This window comes from Pseudophryne corroboree, chromosome 8 (assembly GCF_028390025.1).
Source record: "Pseudophryne corroboree isolate aPseCor3 chromosome 8, aPseCor3.hap2, whole genome shotgun sequence".
Taxonomy (NCBI): Eukaryota; Metazoa; Chordata; class Amphibia; order Anura; family Myobatrachidae; genus Pseudophryne; species Pseudophryne corroboree.
The window spans coordinates 165,945,199-165,961,541 of record NC_086451.1 but is presented as its reverse complement, the minus strand read 5'-3'; the positions used below and the strand labels follow the sequence as shown (position 1 = coordinate 165,961,541).

The 16,343-nt window shown below is 46.2% G+C and overlaps 6 non-coding genes across 6 annotated transcripts; all 6 read right to left on the bottom strand.

Moving 5' to 3' along the window:
- Window positions 1-353: 353 nt before the first annotated feature.
- LOC134952852 (U1 spliceosomal RNA) lies at window positions 354-516 on the bottom strand. Its single transcript, XR_010185238.1, has one exon. It is a non-coding gene; the product is annotated as a U1 spliceosomal RNA (small nuclear RNA).
- A 152-nt stretch (window positions 517-668) lies between these two features.
- On the bottom strand, window positions 669-832 carry LOC134950321 (U1 spliceosomal RNA). The gene has a single exon (XR_010183260.1). It is a non-coding gene; the product is annotated as a U1 spliceosomal RNA (small nuclear RNA).
- A 10,045-nt stretch (window positions 833-10,877) lies between these two features.
- On the bottom strand, window positions 10,878-11,040 carry LOC134953550 (U1 spliceosomal RNA). The gene has a single exon (XR_010185630.1). It is a non-coding gene; the product is annotated as a U1 spliceosomal RNA (small nuclear RNA).
- A 152-nt stretch (window positions 11,041-11,192) lies between these two features.
- LOC134951246 (U1 spliceosomal RNA) lies at window positions 11,193-11,356 on the bottom strand. The gene has a single exon (XR_010184022.1). It is a non-coding gene; the product is annotated as a U1 spliceosomal RNA (small nuclear RNA).
- A 671-nt stretch (window positions 11,357-12,027) lies between these two features.
- On the bottom strand, window positions 12,028-12,190 carry LOC134953010 (U1 spliceosomal RNA). Its single transcript, XR_010185359.1, has one exon. It is a non-coding gene; the product is annotated as a U1 spliceosomal RNA (small nuclear RNA).
- Window positions 12,191-12,331: 141 nt separating this feature from the next.
- On the bottom strand, window positions 12,332-12,495 carry LOC134951784 (U1 spliceosomal RNA). Its single transcript, XR_010184460.1, has one exon. It is a non-coding gene; the product is annotated as a U1 spliceosomal RNA (small nuclear RNA).
- Between the last annotated feature and the right edge of the window lie 3,848 nt (window positions 12,496-16,343).

The window sequence follows — 16,343 nt, the reverse complement described above, 5'->3', positions numbered from 1 at the left end:
GAAAAGGGGCGTGCAGGGCATGGCGGCCTTTTGCGGCGCTTGGATGACCCCTAGTTCGCATTAAACACCTCCACCCTCCTTCGGTGTGGGGCTATGCCCCAGCCCCTGAAGCATTCAAGCTGATTTCTTGCAGCAGCTGGGCACTGTAACAGCTCCAGAGCTGCTCTGTAAGGCAAGTAAAAGGGTGTGGGCCCTGCAGCACTACCTGTAGTTTGCATTGTGCGTTGGAAGGCACAAAGTAAGCAGACGGGAGAAGTCAGGATAGTGCGCAAGGGCATAGAAGGGAGCAACTCAAGAAAAGAGAAGTGGAAACAGACAGCAAACTAGGCTGGAGAGAGACCTGAGACAAAGAGATCTGAATTATACGAGAGCCGACCAGGGGAAACACAAATTATGCAGTCAAGTGTCCAACATTTGGGGAAACCGCAGGAGCAGCACACCCGGAGTGCAATGGGTGAGCCTTGCCCTGGGAGAAGCACCTTCATGATCATAGTATCTCACCTGGCAGGTAAGTAGGAGTTGGGCTAGAGCTGGGGAGGGTCGCTGCTCGGGCACCCCCCTGTCAAGTGAAGGAGATCCAACTGAGGCAGCACATGGAAACTCTCGAAAGAAGAACAAGGCTAGAGGAAGATCTGAGACAAATAAATCTGACTTTTACCAGAGCTGACCAGAGGAAAGCACAAACACAGTCCCCCACTACCACAAATAATGCAGTCGAGTTTCCCACATTTGGGGAAATCACAGGGGTCAGCATACCCAGAATGCAATGAATGAACCTCACCCTGGGAGAACAATCTTCATGACCATGGTATCTCCTATGCAAAATAAGTATGATTTGGGATAGGGCTGGGGAGGGCCGCTGCTCAGGCACATTTCTGTCAAGAATTTATAAAGTCTATACATATATATAACCAAATGTCAATATATATATATAGAACCCAGCGCTCCTATCAAAACGTATCTATTTCACCAATTTGTTGCTTATTTAATCTTTATACTAGAGATGAGCGCCTGAAATTTTTCGGGTTTTGTGTTTTGGTTTTGGGTTCGGTTCCGCGGCCGTGTTTTGGGTTCGAACGCGTTTTGGCAAAACCTCACCGAATTTTTTTTGTCGGATTCGGGTGTGTTTTGGATTCGGGTGTTTTTTTCCAAAAACACTAAAAAACAGCTTAAATCATAGAATTTGGGGGTCATTTTGATCCCAAAGTATTATTAACCTCAAAAACCATAATTTACACTCATTTTCAGTCTATTCTGAATACCTCACACCTCACAATATTATTTTTAGTCCTAAAATTTGCACCGAGGTCGCTGTGTGAGTAAGATAAGCGACCCTAGTGGCCGACACAAACACCGGGCCCATCTAGGAGTGGCACTGCAGTGTCACGCAGGATGTCCCTTCCAAAAAACCCTCCCCAAACAGCACATGACGCAAAGAAAAAAAGAGGCGCAATGAGGTAGCTGTGTGAGTAAGATTAGCGACCCTAGTGGCCGACACAAACACCGGGCCCATCTAGGAGTGGCACTGCAGTGTCACGCAGGATGGCCCTTCCAAAAAACCCTCCCCAAACAGCACATGACGCAAAGAAAAAAAGAGGCGCAATGAGGTAGCTGTGTGAGTAAGATTAGCGACCCTAGTGGCCGACACAAACACCGGGCCCATCTAGGAGTGGCACTGCAGTGTCACGCAGGATGTCCCTTCCAAAAAACCCTCCCCAAACAGCACATGACGCAAAGAAAAAAAGAGGCGCAATGAGGTAGCTGACTGTGTGAGTAAGATTAGCGACCCTAGTGGCCGACACAAACACCGGGCCCATCTAGGAGTGGCACTGCAGTGTCACGCAGGATGTCCCTTCCAAAAAACCCTCCCCAAACAGCACATGACGCAAAGAAAAAAAGAGGCGCAATGAGGTAGCTGTGTGAGTAAGATTAGCGACCCTAGTGGCCGACACAAACACCGGGCCCATCTAGGAGTGGCACTGCAGTGTCACGCAGGATGTCCCTTCCAAAAAACCCTCCCCAAACAGCACATGACGCAAAGAAAAAAAGAGGCGCAATGAGGTAGCTGACTGTGTGAGTAAGATTAGCGACCCTAGTGGCCGACACAAACACCGGGCCCATCTAGGAGTGGCACTGCAGTGTCACGCAGGATGTCCCTTCCAAAAAACCCTCCCCAAACAGCACATGACGCAAAGAAAAAAAGAGGCGCAATGAGGTAGCTGTGTGAGTAAGATTAGCGACCCTAGTGGCCGACACAAACACCGGGCCCATCTAGGAGTGGCACTGCAGTGTCACGCAGGATGTCCCTTCCAAAAAACCCTCCCCAAACAGCACATGACGCAAAGAAAAAAAGAGGCGCAATGAGGTAGCTGACTGTGTGAGTAAGATTAGCGACCCTAGTGGCCGACACAAACACCGGGCCCATCTAGGAGTGGCACTGCAGTGTCACGCAGGATGTCCCTTCCAAAAAACCCTCCCCAAACAGCACATGACGCAAAGAAAAAAAGAGGCGCAATGAGGTAGCTGACTGTGTGAGTAAGATTAGCGACCCTAGTGGCCGACACAAACACCGGGCCCATCTAGGAGTGGCACTGCAGTGTCACGCAGGATGTCCCTTCCAAAAAACCCTCCCCAATCAGCACATGATGCAAAGAAAAAGAAAAGAAAAAAGAGGTGCAAGATGGAATTGTCCTTGGGCCCTCCCACCCACCCTTATGTTGTATAAACAAAACAGGACATGCACACTTTAACCAACCCATCATTTCAGTGACAGGGTCTGCCACACGACTGTGACTGATATGACGGGTTGGTTTGGACCCCCCCCCAAAAAGAAGCAATTAATCTCTCCTTGCACAAACTGGCTCTACAGAGGCAAGATGTCCACCTCATCTTCACCCTCCGATATATCACCGTGTACATCCCCCTCCTCACAGATTATCAATTCGTCCCCACTGGAATCCACCATCTCAGCTCCCTGTGTACTTTGTGGAGGCAATTGCTGCTGGTCAATGTCTCCGCGGAGGAATTGATTATAATTCATTTTAATGAACATCATCTTCTCCACATTTTCTGGATGTAACCTCGTACACCGATTGCTGACAAGGTGAGCGGCGGCACTAAACACTCTTTCGGAGTACACACTTGTGGGAGGGCAACTTAGGTAGAATAAAGCCAGTTTGTGCAAGGGCCTCCAAATTGCCTCTTTTTCCTGCCAGTATAAGTACGGACTGTGTGACGTGCCTACTTGGATGCGGTCACTCATATAATCCTCCACCATTCTATCAATGTTGAGAGAATCATATGCAGTGACAGTAGACGACATGTCCGTAATCGTTGTCAGGTCCTTCAGTCCGGACCAGATGTCAGCATCAGCAGTCGCTCCAGACTGCCCTGCATCACCGCCAGCGGGTGGGCTCGGAATTCTGAGCCTTTTCCTCGCACCCCCAGTTGCGGGAGAATGTGAAGGAGGAGATGTTGACAGGTCGCGTTCCGCTTGACTTGACAATTTTGTCACCAGCAGGTCTTTCAACCCCAGCAGACCTGTGTCTGCCGGAAAGAGAGATCCAAGGTAGGCTTTAAATCTAGGATCGAGCACGGTGGCCAAAATGTAGTGCTCTGATTTCAACAGATTGACCACCCGTGAATCCTTGTTAAGCGAATTAAGGGCTGCATCCACAAGTCCCACATGCCTAGCGGAATCGCTCCCTTTTAGCTCCTTCTTCAATGCCTCCAGCTTCTTCTGCAAAAGCCTGATGAGGGGAATGACCTGACTCAGGCTGGCAGTGTCTGAACTGACTTCACGTGTGGCAAGTTCAAAGGGCATCAGAACCTTGCACAACGTTGAAATCATTCTCCACTGCACTTGAGACAGGTGCATTCCACCTACTATATCGTGCTCAATTGTATAGGCTTGAATGGCCTTTTGCTGCTCCTCCAACCTCTGAAGCATATAGAGGGTTGAATTCCACCTCGTTACCACTTCTTGCTTCAGATGATGGCAGGGCAGGTTCAGTAGTTTTTGGTGGTGCTCCAGTTTTCTGTACGTGGTGCCTGTACGCCGAAAGTGTCCCGCAATTCTTCTGGCCACCGACAGCATCTCTTGCACGCCCCTGTCGTTTTTTAAAAAATTCTGCACCACCAAATTCAAGGTATGTGCAAAACATGGGACGTGCTGGAATTGGCCCAGATTTAATGCACACACAATATTGCTGGCGTTGTCCGATGCCACAAATCCACAGGAGAGTCCAATTGGGGTAAGCCATTCCGCGATGATCTTCCTCAGTTGCCGTAAGAGGTTTTCAGCTGTGTGCGTATTCTGGAAAGCGGTGATACAAAGCGTAGCCTGCCTAGGAAAGAGTTGGCGTTTGCGAGATGCTGCTACTGGTGCCGCCGCTGCTGTTCTTGCGGCGGGAGTCCATACATCTACCCAGTGGGCTGTCACAGTCATATAGTCCTGACCCTGCCCTGCTCCACTTGTCCACATGTCCGTGGTTAAGTGGACATTGGGTACAGCAGCATTTTTTAGGACACTGGTGACTCTTTTTCTGAGGTCTGTGTACATTTTCGGTATCGCCTGCCTAGAGAAATGGAACCTAGATGGTATTTGGTACCGGGGACACAGTACCTCCAACAAGTCTCTAGTTGGCTCTGCAGTAATGATGGATACCGGAACCACGTTTCTCACCACCCAGGATGCCAAGGCCTCAGTTATCCGCTTTGCAGTAGGATGACTGCTGTGATATTTCATCTTCCTCGCAAAGGACTGTTGAACAGTCAATTGCTTACTGGAAGTAGTACAAGTGGGCTTACGACTTCCCCTCTGGGATGACCATCGACTCCCAGCGGCAACAACAGCAGCGCCAGCAGCAGTAGGCGTTACACGCAAGGATGCATCGGAGGAATCCCAGGCAGGAGAGGACTCGTCAGAATTGCCAGTGACATGGCCTGCAGGACTATTGGCATTCCTGGGGAAGGAGGAAATTGACACTGAGGGAGTTGGTGGGGTGGTTTGCGTGAGCTTGGTTACAAGAGGAAGGGATTTACTGGTCAGTGGACTGCTTCCACTGTCACCCAAAGTTTTTGAACTTGTCACTGACTTATTATGAATGCGCTGCAGGTGACGTATAAGGGAGGATGTTCCGAGGTGGTTAACGTCCTTACCCCTACTTATTACAGCTTGACAAAGGGAACACACGGCTTGACACCTGTTGTCCGCATTTCTGGTGAAATACCTCCACACCGAAGAGCTGATTTTTTTGGTATTTTCACCTGGCATGTCAACGGCCATATTCCTCCCACGGACAACAGGTGTCTCCCCGGGTGCCTGACTTAAACAAACCACCTCACCATCAGAATCCTCCTGGTCAATTTCCTCCCCAGCGCCAGCAACACCCATATCCTCCTCATCCTGGTGTACTTCAACACTGACATCTTCAATCTGACTATCAGGAACTGGACTGCGGGTGCTCCTTCCAGCACTTGCAGGGGGCGTGCAAATGGTGGAAGGCGCATGCTCTTCACGTCCAGTGTTGGGAAGGTCAGGCATCGCAACCGACACAATTGGACTCTCCTTGTGGATTTGGGATTTCAAAGAACGCACAGTTCTTTGCGGTGCTTTGCCTTTTGCCAGCTTGAGTCTTTTCAGTTTTCTAGCGAGAGGCTGAGTGCTTCCATCCTCATGTGAAGCTGAACCACTAGCCATGAACATAGGCCAGGGCCTCAGCCGTTCCTTGCCACTCCGTGTGGTAAATGGCATATTGGCAAGTTTACGCTTCTCCTCCGACAATTTTATTTTAGGTTTTGGAGTCCTTTTTTTACTGATATTTGGTGTTTTGGTTTTGACATGCTCTGTACTATGCCATTGGGCATCGGCCTTGGCAGACGACGTTGCTGGCATTTCATCGTCTCGGCCATGACTAGTGGCAGCAGCTTCAGCACGAGGTGGAAGTGGATCTTGATCTTTCCCTAATTTTGGAACCTCAACATTTTTGTTCTCCATATTTTAATAGGCACAACTAAAAGGCACCTCAGGTAAACAATGGAGATGGATGGATTGGATACTAGTATACAATTATGGACGGGCTGCCGAGTGCCGACACAGAGGTAGCCACAGCCGTAAACTACCGCACTGTACTGTGTCTGCTGCTAATATAGACTGGTTGATAAAGAGATAGTATACTCGTAACTAGTATGTATGTATAAAGAAAGAAAAAAAAACCACGGTTAGGTGGTATATACAATTATGGACGGGCTGCCGAGTGCCGACACAGAGGTAGCCACAGCCGTGAACTACCGCACTGTACTGTGTCTGCTGCTAATATATAGACTGGTTGATAAAGAGATAGTATACTCGTAACTAGTATGTATGTATAAAGAAAGAAAAAAAAACCACGGTTAGGTGGTATATACAATTATGGACGGGCTGCCGAGTGCCGACACAGAGGTAGCCACAGCCGTGAACTACCGCACTGTACTGTGTCTGCTGCTAATATATAGACTGGTTGATAAAGAGATAGTATACTCGTAACTAGTATGTATGTATAAAGAAAGAAAAAAAAACCACGGTTAGGTGGTATATACAATTATGGACGGGCTGCCGAGTGCCGACACAGAGGTAGCCACAGCCGTGAACTACCGCACTGTACTGTGTCTGCTGCTAATATAGACTGGTTGATAAAGAGATAGTATACTCGTAACTAGTATGTATGTATAAAGAATGAAAAAAAAACCACGGTTAGGTGGTATATACAATTATGGACGGGCTGCCGAGTGCCGACACAGAGGTAGCCACAGCCGTGAACTACCGCACTGTACTGTGTCTGCTGCTAATATATAGACTGGTTGATAAAGAGATAGTATACTCGTAACTAGTATGTATGTATAAAGAAAGAAAAAAAAACCACGGTTAGGTGGTATATACAATTATGGACGGGCTGCCGAGTGCCGACACAGAGGTAGCCACAGCCGTGAACTACCGCACTGTACTGTGTCTGCTGCTAATATATAGACTGGTTGATAAAGAGATAGTATACTCGTAACTAGTATGTATGTATAAAGAAAGAAAAAAAAACCACGGTTAGGTGGTATATACAATTATGGACGGGCTGCCGAGTGCCGACACAGAGGTAGCCACAGCCGTGAACTACCGCACTGTACTGTGTCTGCTGCTAATATAGACTGGTTGATAAAGAGATAGTATACTACTAATATTATATACTGGTGGTCAGGTCACTGGTCACTAGTCACACTGGCAGTGGCACTCCTGCAGCAAAAGTGTGCACTGTTTAATTTTAATATAATATTATGTACTCCTGGCTCCTGCTATAACCTATAACTGGCACTGCAGTAGTGCTCCCCAGTCTCCCCCACAATTATAAGCTGTGTGAGCTGAGCAGTCAGACAGATATATAATATATATAGATGATGCAGCACACTGGCCTGAGCCTGAGCAGTGCACACAGATATGGTATGTGACTGACTGAGTTACTGTGTGTATCGCTTTTTTCAGGCAGAGAACGGATATATTAAATAAACTGCACTGTGTGTCTGGTGGTCACTCACTATATAATATATTATGTACTCCTGGCTCCTGCTATAACCTATAACTGGCACTGCAGTAGTGCTCCCCAGTCTCCCCCACAATTATAAGCTGTGTGAGCTGAGCAGTCAGACAGATATATATAATATTATATATAGATAATAGATGATGCAGCACACTGGCCTGAGCCTGAGCAGTGCACACAGATATGGTATGTGACTGAGTCACTGTGTGCTGTGTATCGCTTTTTTCAGGCAGAGAACGGATTATATTATGTACTCCTGGCTCCTGCTATAACCTATAACTGGCACTGCAGTAGTGCTCCCCAGTCTCCCCCACAATTATAAGCTGTGTGAGCTGAGCAGTCAGACAGATATATATAATATTATATATAGATAATAGATGATGCAGCACACTGGCCTGAGCCTGAGCAGTGCACACAGATATGGTATGTGACTGAGTCACTGTGTGCTGTGTATCGCTTTTTTCAGGCAGAGAACGGATTATAAATAAAAGTGGTGGTCACTGGTCACTATCAGCAAAACTCTGCACTGTACACTACTGAGTACTCCTAATGCTCCCCAAAATTAGTAAATCAAGTGTCTCTCTAATCTATTCTAATTCTAAACGGAGAGGACGCCAGCCACGTCCTCTCCCTATCAATCTCAATGCACGTGTGAAAATGGCGGCGACGCGCGGCTCCTTATATAGAATCCGAGTCTCGCGATAGAATCCGAGCCTCGCGAGAATCCGACAGCGTCATGATGACGTTCGGGCGCGCTCGGGTTAACCGAGCAAGGCGGGAAGATCCGAGTCGCTCGGATCCGTGAAAAAAAACATGAAGTTCTGGCGGGTTCGGATTCAGAGAAACCGAACCCGCTCATCTCTACTTTATACATCTATTAATTTTCACCATATATTATAAAATGCTGCTCCCATAGGTAGTACTGTTCTACCAATAATAAACCAAATTTTAAAGATAATCACACTTGTTATCAAGGGAGCGCAAAAAATAAAATATACAAGCTCTTTTTTAAAAAAAAATATATATAGACAGAAGAAACCCACATTCAATAAAATACAATGGAGTCAACATATATAGGCACCACTATCCATATCTAAATGTAATCAGGATCTATTTCATATTGCCCTTGATGACAACGGAATGTTTATTAAAGTGTCCAAAAAATCCTCCTGGATACAGCTGTTGTAATTTAATCGTTACTTTCCAATTGTAATTGATACATTAAATTCCTTCTTGTGGATGAACAGCAACAGTTGTAACCAACGCCTCTTATTTACTGCAGTTAAAGTTCATATGTAACTCACGTGAGTAATGAAAGAAAACAGGGGGAGAGCGCTGTGATGGTTGGTGAAACACAGCGGTATGCTACGACCCCCGTTAACCGTGGCTGGATCTTATTGGCACTCGCGGTCGGGATATTTCTCCCTGCCGTGGGGTAGAGACCTCCTTTTGCTCGGTCTCAAATTGCTTTTTCCCCTTCACCGCTGTCTTTACATCAGACGTCCGCCGTGATGTAGCTCGTTCATGAACGGGCTTATATCTCAGCAATCAGAGTGTCCGGTAATCACTTTCTCCGCTGTTATCCAAGAGCGGTTTCGTCAGAGGATACATCAGCAGCCTAGCAGGCTCTTTTTAAAATACACCGGACCAATAGCATTACTAATTAGTTGATTGGATACATACATGTACTAATTGGATGCATACATGTAATGACCCACATATGGAACAACTTTCTAATTGCAATTGCACATATAAAGGCATTTCATAATATAAAAATAAGCAACATGGTGATTAAAAATAATAATAAAATAAGCAACAAGGTGGTTTAAAAAATAACAGAAAATATATAATCTATATACAGATTAACCTATAATCTTTCAATCAATACCTCATATCTATAATCACATATACATAATTCAGAGACTCAGCACTAAGGATCCCCATTTACTTATATAAAACCTTTTAGGGTAACATAAATCCATGCCACTACTAAAGCAGTTCTTATGGCGCAGGGGAAACATCAAATGCACTCTATGCAGCTAATCCCATGTTCGAATCCAACCCGCTCAGCTTAACATCCATATTATTTATTTACTTTTAATGGGATCATTCTATCAATTCATTTTTACCTTTAATTTTTGTTAATATTATTTCTATATTTCATTATTTTAACCCCTGGAATAATTACATTGCTGTTTAAACAACAAAAAGAAATGAAGAAAAAATAAATATTAAACAGACAATTTAAGGATTCGAAGATTTAAATATTTAAAGAATTTAAAATTTAAAACAGGGAGGGGGGGGGGGGAGGGGGGCCTTTTGGGAGAAGGAGGGAAAAAAAATAGAAAAAATATATATATATATAGAACCAAGAGAAAGTGTAAAAAGAGGATGGAGGAAGAAATCTGATGTTCATCATTACTAGTGGATTTTACTAAAGAACTTTAAAGGAACACACACAACAGGATTATACAGTTTCATCCTAAGAGGAAAGCTGTTTCCAAAATAGCTACTTCTAATAATTTTGTTTATTTATTAAACATACAATAAATGGATATTCATTAAATAATATATTAGGTAAATCAATAGATAAAATCTTCAGAGACTGCCAATGTTGTTCAGTTCGATGCTCTCATTCAGACCATCAGGTGTAAGAGTACCCAAAGAAAAAATCCAAAATGCCTCCCTTGTCAAGTAAAGGAGATTCAACTGAGGCAGCACAAGGGAACTCTCATCTGGGGACAACAACTGCAGGGAGAACACATATTTTCAGATGAACATGGGAGGGCAGAAGGCTGCCTAATACTGAAGCACCCCCAAACAACAAACCAAATGCAACAACTAGTACAAGCATTCCTGGGGGAAGGCCTGCAGCAGATGGATTTGCATATGGTGATGTCATCCAAGCAGTGGGTCAAAGTTGGCTTCAACCCTCGTCTGCATATGAAGAGAGAAAAGGGGCGTGCAGGGCATGGCGGCCTTTTGCGGCGCTTGGATGACCCCTAGTTCGCATTAAACACCTCCACCCTACTTCGGTGTGGGGCTCATGTTGGCTATGCCCCAGCCCCTGAAGCATTCAAGCTGATTACTTGCAGCAGCTGGGCACTGTAATAGCTCCAGAGCTGCTCTGTAAGGCAACTAAAAGGGTGTGGGCCCTGCAGCACTACCTGTAGTTCGCATTGTGCGTTGGAAGGCACAAAGTAAGCAGACGGGAGAAGTCAAGATAGTGCGCAAGGGCATAGAAGGTAGTGGCTCAAGAAAAGAGAAGTGTAAACAGACAGCAAACTAGGCTGGAGAGAGACATGAGACAAAGAGATCTGAATTATACGAGAGCCGACCAGGGGAAACACAAATTATGCAGTCAAGTTTCCCACATTTGGGGATATCGCAGGAGCAGCACACCCAGAGTGCAATTGGTGAGCCTTGCCCTGGGAGAAGCACCTTCATGATCATAGTATCTCAAATGGCAGGTAAGTAGGAGTTGGGCTAGAGCTGGGGAGGGTCGCTGCTCGGGCACCCCCCTGTCAAGTGAAGGAGATCCAACTGAGGCAGCACAAGGGAACTCTCGAAAGAAGAACAAGGCTAGAGGAAGATCTGAGACAAAGAAATCTGACTTTTACCAGAGCTGACCAGAGGAAAGCACAAACACAGTCCCCCACTACCACAAATAATGCTGTCAAGTTTACCACATTTGGGGAAATAACAGGGGTCAGCATACCCAGAATGCAATGAATGAACCTCACCCTGGGAGAACAATCTTCATGACCATGGTATCTCCTATGCAAAATAAGTATGATTTGGGATAGGGCTGGAGAGGGCCGCTGCTCAGGCACATCTCTGTCAAGTAAAGGAGATTCAACTGAGGCAGCACAAGGGAACTCTCATCTGGGGACAACAACTGCAGGAGGTACACATATTTTCAGATGAACATGGGAGGGCAGAAGGCTGCCTAATACTGAAGCACCCCCAAACAACAAACCAAATGCAACAACTAGTGCAAGCATTCCTGGGGGAAGGCCTGCAGCAGATGGATTTGCATATGGTGATGTCATCCAAGCAGTGGGTCAAAGTTGGCTTCAACCCTCGTCTGCATATGAAAAGATAAAATTGGCATGCAGGGCATGGCGGCCTTTTGCGGTGCTTGGATGACCCCTAGTTCGCATTAAACACCTCCACCCTCCTTCGGTGTGGGGCTCATGATGGCTATGCCCCAGCCCCTGAAGCATTCAAGCTGATTTCTTGCAGCAGCTGGGCACTGTAACAGCTCCAGAGCTGCTCTGTAAGGCAAGTAAAAGGGTGTGGGCCCTGCAGCACTACCTGTAGTTTGCATTGTGCGTTGGAAGGCACAAAGTAAGCAGACGGGAGAAGTCAGGATAGTGCGCAAGGGCATAGAAGGGAGCAACTCAAGAAAAGAGAAGTGGAAACAGACTGCAAATTAGGCTGGAGAGAGACCTGAGACAAAGAGATCTGAATTATACGAGAGCCGACCAGGTGAAACACAAATTATGCAGTCAAGTGTCCAACATTTGGGGAAACCGCAGGAGTAGCACACCCAGAGTGCAATGGGTGAGCCTTGCCCTGGGAGAAGCACCTTCATGATCATAGTATCTCACCTGGCAGGTAAGTAGGAGCTGGGGAGGGTCGCTGCTCGGGCACCCCCCTGTTAAGTGAAGGAGATCCAACTGAGGCAGCACAAGGGAACTCTCGAAAGAAGAACAAGGCTAGAGGAAGATCTGAGACAAAGAAATCTGACTTTTACCAGAGCTGACCAGAGGAAAGCACAAACACAGTCTCTCACTACCACAAATAATGCAGTCCAGTTTCCCACATTTGGGGAAATCACAGGGGTCAGCATACCCAGAATGCAATGAATGAACCTCACCCTGGGAAAACAATCTTCATGACCATGGTATCTCCTATGCAAAATAAGTATGATTTGGGATAGAGCTGGGGAGGGCCGCTGCTCAGGCACATCTCTGTCAAGTAAAGGAGATTCAACTGAGGCAGCACAAGGGAACTCTCATCTGGGGACAACAACTGCAGGGAGAACACATATTTTCAGATGAACATGGGAGGGCAGAAGGCTGCCTAATACTGAAGCACCCCCAAACAACAAACCAAATGCAACAACTAGTGCAAGCATTCCTGGGGGAAGGCCTGCAGCAGATGGATTTGCATATGGTGATGTCATCCAAGCAGTGGGTCAAAGTTGGCTTCAACACTCATCTGCATATGAATAGAGAAGAGGGGCGTGCAGGGCATGGCGGCCTTTTGCGGCGCTTTGATGACCCCTAGTTCGCATTAAACACCTCCACCCTCCTTCGGTGTGGGGCTCATGTTGGCTATGCCCCAGCCCCTGAAGCATTCAAGCTGATTTCTTGCAGCAGCTGGGCACTGTAACAGCTCCAGAGCTTCTCTGTAAGGCAAGTAAAAGGGTGTGGGCCCTGCAGCACTACCTGTAGTTCGCATTGTGCGTTGGATAGAGATGAGCGGGTTCGGTTCCTCGGAATCCGAACCCGCCCTAACTTCAGCTTTTTTTACACGGATCCGAGCGACTCGGATCTTCCCGCCTTGCTCGGTTAACCCGAGCGCGCCCGAACGTCATCATGACGCTGTCGGATTCTCGCGAGGCTCGGATTCTATCGCGAGACTCGGATTCTATATAAGTAGCCGCGCGTCGCCGCCATTTTACACGTGCATTGAGATTGATAGTGAGAGGACGTGGCTGGCGTCCTCTCCGTTTAGAGAAGAAATAGATAGGAGAGTGAGAGTGAGACAGTGACACTTCATTTACTGGAGCTTAGGAGGAGTACTCAGACAGAGAGTGCAGAATTTTGCTGATAGTATTAGTTAGTTATACTAGTGACAGAGTGAGACAGTGACACTTCATTTACTGGAGCTTAGGAGGAGTACTCAGACAGAGAGTGCAGAATTTTGCTGATAGTATTAGTTAGTTATACTAGTGACTGACCAGTGACCACCAGTGCAGTTTTATATTATTTAATATAATCCGTTCTCTGCCTGAAAAAACGATACACAGTGACTCAGTCACATACCATATCTGTGCTCAGCCCAGTGTGCTGCTGCATCATCTATGTATAATATCTGACTGTGCTCACACAGCTTAATTGTGGGGGAGACTGGGGAGCAGTTAGGTTATAGCAGGAGCCAGGAGTACATATTAAAATTAAACAGTGCACACTTTTTTTCTGCAGGAGTGCCACTGCCAGTGTGACTGACCAGTGACCTGACCACCAGTATATAGTATACTATATTGTATTGTGAATGTCTGCCTGTAAAAGTTAAACACACGTCGTGTGACTTGTGTGGTGTTTTTTTATTCTATAAAATAAAAAACTCATTCTGCTGACAGACAGTGTCCAGCAGGTCCGTCATTATATAATATATACCTGTCCGGCTGCAGTAGTGATATATATATATTTTTTATATCATTATTTATCATCCAGTCGCAGCAGACACAGTACGGTAGTTCACGGCTGTAGCTACCTCTGTGTCGGCACTCGGCAGTCCATCCATAATTGTATACCACCTACCCGTGGTTTTTTTTTTCTTTCTTCTTTATACATACTACAACTCATTATCATCCAGTCTATATTAGCAGCAGACACAGTACAGTACGGTAGTCCACGGCTGTAGCTACCTCTGTGTCGGCACTCGGCAGTCCGTCCATAATTGTATACCACCTATCCGTGGTTTTTTTTTTCTTTCTTCTTTATACATACTACATCTCATTATCAACCAGTCTATATTAGCAGCAGACACAGTACGGTATTCCACGGCTGTAGCTACCTCTGTGTCGGCACTCGGCAGTCCATCCATAATTGTATACCACCTACCCGTGGTTTTTTTTTCTTTCTTCTTTATACATACTACATCTCATTATCATCCAGTCTATATTAGCAGCAGACACAGTACAGTACGGTAGTCCACGGCTGTAGCTACCTCTGTGTCGGCACTCGGCAGTCCGTCCATAATTGTATACCACCTACCCGTGGTTTTTTTTTTCTTTCTTCTTTATACATACTACATCTCATTATCAACCAGTCTATATTAGCAGCAGACACAGTACGGTAGTCCACGGCTGTAGCTACCTCTGTGTCGGCACTCGGCAGTCCATCCATAATTGTATACCACCTACCCGTGTTTTTTTTTTCTTTCTTCTTTATACATACTACATCTCATTATCATCCAGTCTATATTAGCAGCAGACACAGTACAGTACGGTAGTCCTCGGCTGTAGCTACCTCTGTGTCGGCACTCGGCAGTCCGTCCATAATTGTATACCACCTACCCGTGGTTTTTTTTTCTTTCTTCTTTATACATACTACATCTCATTATCATCCAGTCTATATTAGCAGCAGACACAGTACAGTACGGTAGTCCACGGCTGTAGCTACCTCTGTGTCGGCACTCGGCAGTCCGTCCATAATTGTATACCACCTACCCGTGGTTTTTTTTTTCTTTCTTCTTTATACATACTACATCTCATTATCATCCAGTCTATATTAGCAGCAGACACAGTACAGTACGGTAGTCCATGGCTGTAGCTACCTCTGTGTCGGCACTCGGCAGTCCGTCCATAATTGTATACCACCTACCCGTGGTTTTTTTTTCTTTCTTCTTTATACATACTACATCTCATTATCATCCAGTCTATATTAGCAGCAGACACAGTACAGTACGGTAGTCCACGGCTGTAGCTACCTCTGTGTCGGCACTCGGCAGTCCGTCCATAATTGTATACCACCTGCCCGTGGTTTTTTTTTTCTTTCTTCTTTATACATACTACATCTCATTATCAACCAGTCTATATTAGCAGCAGACACAGTACGGTAGTCCACGGCTGTAGCTACCTCTGTGTCGGCACTCGGCAGTCCATCCATAATTGTATACTAGTATCCATCCATCTCCATTGTTTACCTGAGGTGCCTTTTAGTTGTGCCTATTAAAATATGGAGAACAAAAATGTTGAGGTTCCAAAATTAGGGAAAGATCAAGATCCACTTCCACCTCGTGCTGAAGCTGCTGCCACTAGTCATGGCCGAGACGATGAAATGCCAGCAACGTCGTCTGCCAAGGCCGATGCCCAATGTCATAGTACAGAGCATGTCAAATCCAAAACACCAAATATCAGTAAAAAAAGGACTCCAAAACCTAAAATAAAATTGTCGGAGGAGAAGCGTAAACTTGCCAATATGCCATTTACCACACGGAGTGGCAAGGAACGGCTGAGGCCCTGGCCTATGTTCATGGCTAGTGGTTCAGCTTCACATGAGGATGGAAGCACTCAGCCTCTCGCTAGAAAACTGAAAAGACTCAAGCTGGCAAAAGCACCGCAAAGAACTGTGCGTTCTTCGAAATCCCAAATCCACAAGGAGAGTCCAATTGTGTCGGTTGCGATGCCTGACCTTCCCAACACTGGACGTGAAGAGCATGCGCCTTCCACCATTTGCACGCCCCCTGCAAGTGCTGGAAGGAGCACCCGCAGTCCAGTTCCTGATAGTCAGATTGAAGATGTCAGTGTTGAAGTACACCAGGATGAGGAGGATATGGGTGTTGCTGGCGCTGGGGAGGAAATTGACCAGGAGGATTCTGATGGTGAGGTGGTTTGTTTAAGTCAGGCACCAGGGGAGACACCTGTTGTCCGTGGGAGGAATATGGCCACTGACATGCCTGGTGAAAATACCAAAAAAATCAGCTCTTCGGTGTGGAAGTATTTCAACAGAAATGCGGACAACAGGTGTCAAGCCGTGTGTTGCC